Genomic DNA, 3,435 nt, shown 5'->3' with positions numbered 1-3,435 from the left:
CGTCGGTATATTCCGACGAACCAATGTCCGTCGGTATATTCCGACGCCCAGAATTCGTCGGAATATACCGAGGAATCCACTCCGTCGGAATTGTCCGAGGAACGTTCTCCGTCGGTATATAGTTTTTCCGATGAACTCTGGTCTCGTGTGTCCGCATCGTAATATCGTCGGAAGTTCGTCAGAATGACATTTCTCGGTATTCGTCAGAAAGTCGTCGGAAGTTCTGACGAAATTCCGACGAATTTTTTTTTTCCGACAAAACGATACCGACGGATAGGTTCGTCAGAAATTCTTGGAATCGGTCTATTCCGACGAATTTCTGACGATTTCGGCCATCAGAATCCCCCTGTTTTCTTGTAGTGGGTGCTGAAATGGAAGAATCTGTTCCAAGAACTAAGCAGCTCAAGTAGAAGTTTTTTTTTTTTGTTATTCCACATAAATCAATATATATGTTGTGCAAGAAAAGCTTAGTCTTTTACAGGAAAAAAAAAAAAAAGCTTAGTAGAACCCTAACAACTAACAAGGAACAAGTTAGCATGTTGTCAAGTTTTCCCTGCATCCTATTTCATTGTGGTTATAGTTTGATCTCTTAAAACATACATATTGTTAGGTTGAGGTTGCCCTTGGTGACAGAAAAGAAAATGTCAAATTGGAAGGTGGAGATTCTAGTATGAAACAGCTGCCTCCATGGATGAGAATGAATCTGACTTGAGGAACAAAAGGGAGAGATGAGACAGGAGTGGAAGCAAAAGCTGATGATGTCTCAAAAGGAGCAGTAAAACTTTCTGATGACAAGCAAGACACAGCCGTCGGAAATGACTATAATAAAGATTTGAAGGTATAGCTTTTGCGTAAAACTTCTTTGTATTTATTTAGATTCACACAGTAGCATCTTGTGGATTGTGTTTGGAGAAATATATTGACATTCAGTTGGCTACTACATCCTTCAGATCGTCAGCTTGGTCCCGAAGTGCATACGTGAAGTGGAAGATGAAGATGATGAATGCTAAGGGGATCCTGGTGCAGGTCCGGTTTGAGTTTACTATTACATCATTTTCAATTGGCTAACTAGTCGATCTTATTACATTAATTTAGTTAGAAGGGACTTAAACCGAGCGTTTTAATCTTCTCAAAATACAGAAAAGGAGAGTTTTCTTTGAATATGCAGATCTTCTACAAGAAGACACTTGTTAAGACATGCTTATTTTTGAAGACTTTTGGACTTCATAGAAACATAGGACGACCAAAACTTTAGAAAAAGGCCAAGTAAAAAGATCAACACAATATCAGTATCTACAGTAGGCATATAGTATAGTTTGAAAACTTCATCAACATATCAAGTCATCAAACATTAAAAGCGTTAGAATAAAAGAAAGAACCAAACAAAACACAAAATGTCGATTATAAAACCAAATTATAGATAAGTTTCAGGGCATCTGCTATTAAGAGATTGAAGAAACCTCTTCTGCAGATACCATAAGGTTTGTTTACATTATACTACCACTCTCCATTTATTTCCTCTGAACCAGTAATCTCTAAACCGATATAGTTAAAATATAATGTGTTTGGAGGGGATTATTAGAAAACATCGGTCAGGTAAATGAGACTACCGGAGGAGAGAATGAAAGGGTGGTTTCTTTAGATTACTTCCACTTCTTGAATTTGCCTCCTCCTCCTCCAAACATACCATGTTTCCCATGCTTTCCATGCTTGAACTTGCCTCCATGCTTGCCTCCATGCTTTCCGTGCTTGAATTTGCCATGACCATGACCACCATACCCATGAGAGGCATGGCCAACGTGGCCAAATCCTCCGTGGCCAAATCCTCCGTGGCCTGCATGACCGTAAGGGTTGTGTGATGCATGACCAACGTGGTGAGTTCCATAGGCTGCTGCGGCTGCACCAGCTGCACCAGCGATCATACCTCCGAGTCCACCACTAGAGTGTCCTGATGAAACAAAACGAAAATAAAGGTTGTTACTTGTTACAAACTTACAATGGAGAACATGCAAAGTAGCAAAATGCAAAGAGAAGAAGACCATAAACTTTGTTCATATGACAATCACAGTCAATATAAACTAAACCTGTTAAAAGGTTCAAAATTATCACAACTGAACTCACCAAACTTAGAATTTGCATGAAAAAAACTAGCAACATATAAGAAACTACTATACTTTTACCATTATTGCAACATCTAGCAGGTTGAAACACACAACAAATTACAAGGTTTGCATAGAAAACAGCAACATATACTAGCTATAAGCTATGGTTCCTGATACCATCCAAACGTGACAGGTCGATGATCTAGCAAACTACAAGGACAACCCTTTGCTGTAGCCAATTCAAACATCAACATTTTATAAACTATCTCACCAATTATTAAGCCTTCCAAACTTGACACAGCATTTGGAAAGCGTGATACAAACAATAAAGGAGAGCACTTCAACAGGGATACTGTTTGTTTTTTTACCTGAGTGGTGAGGAGCAGGATAGCCTGCAGGAGGATAGCCACCGTGACCCGGAGCAGGAGGATAACCTCCAGGTCCAGGAGGGTAAGCACCGGGTGGGTAACCAGCTGGTGGATAGCCCCCAGCTGGAGGATACCCTTGTTGTGGAGGGTATCCAGCGGGTGGGTAATGATGTCCACCTCCTGGGAACCCATGAAACCCTTTGTCTTGCTCGTCATGATGCTTGTCTTTACCTCCTCCCCATTTTCTTTTTAACTCAGATTATAATAACCTACAAAGAGTTTGAAACCCATCAGGGTCAAAGATCATATAACTTTTGGTTCTCTATGGATCACATGTTATCTTGTTATGAACGATATAGATCCAAATACAAAAAGCAGAGATCATTTCAGCGACGAAGAAACTCGATTCGATCATACATAAACGAACAAAAAATACAGTGTGTCATCCGATTCGATTGAGCACTTTGAAATACGAACGATCATGTATAAAGAGTACGATTGATTGAGAAAATATTTACCGAAAGGAATTGAGAAGATTGTTTCGGAACGAATTGGAACAGAAGAAGGTGATCGCTTATGTCCGTATATAAGGATGGGCGTGCCGCGTCTGCGTCAAGATATTAATTTAATGCGTTACCATTTTTGAATAAGTGTATTTCTTCTATATAGTATTTTTATTGTCTTCTTAGTCCCTAATCATAAAATTGAAACACTTTTAGTCTTCAGATTCAATCGTGTCTAAACTCAAAATCCATAAGTTAATCTTCAATACAATCATTTGATCAAGTATGAGTGTTGTGATGCGTAGAAAGATCTTTCTTGTTTGGTTTATTTTGGGTTGATTGTGGCTGTAATTGGGTGTTAAATTAACTTTCAAAAGTAAACGGGCTAACATGAGAATATGTAAAACTAAAAGGAGAAGTGTGATAAATTAATATGTCTACGTCGTGGCAACGCGCAATTGA

General features: G+C 39.0%; 1 non-coding gene across 1 annotated transcript; it reads right to left on the bottom strand.

Moving 5' to 3' along the window:
• Nucleotides 1-1,375: 1,375 nt before the first annotated feature.
• LOC106422253 lies at nucleotides 1,376-3,123 on the bottom strand. Its single transcript, XR_007320884.1, has 3 exons — nucleotides 2,989-3,123; nucleotides 2,471-2,739; nucleotides 1,376-1,948 (listed from the first exon to the last, which is right to left on the bottom strand). It is a non-coding gene; the product is annotated as an uncharacterized LOC106422253 (transcript).
• Between the last annotated feature and the right edge of the window lie 312 nt (nucleotides 3,124-3,435).

Source organism: Brassica napus, chromosome C3 (genome assembly GCF_020379485.1).
Source record: "Brassica napus cultivar Da-Ae chromosome C3, Da-Ae, whole genome shotgun sequence".
Classification (NCBI taxonomy): Eukaryota; Viridiplantae; Streptophyta; class Magnoliopsida; order Brassicales; family Brassicaceae; genus Brassica; species Brassica napus.
Note: the sequence above shows the minus strand (reverse complement) of the source record. Positions and strands in the feature narration are given on the sequence as shown.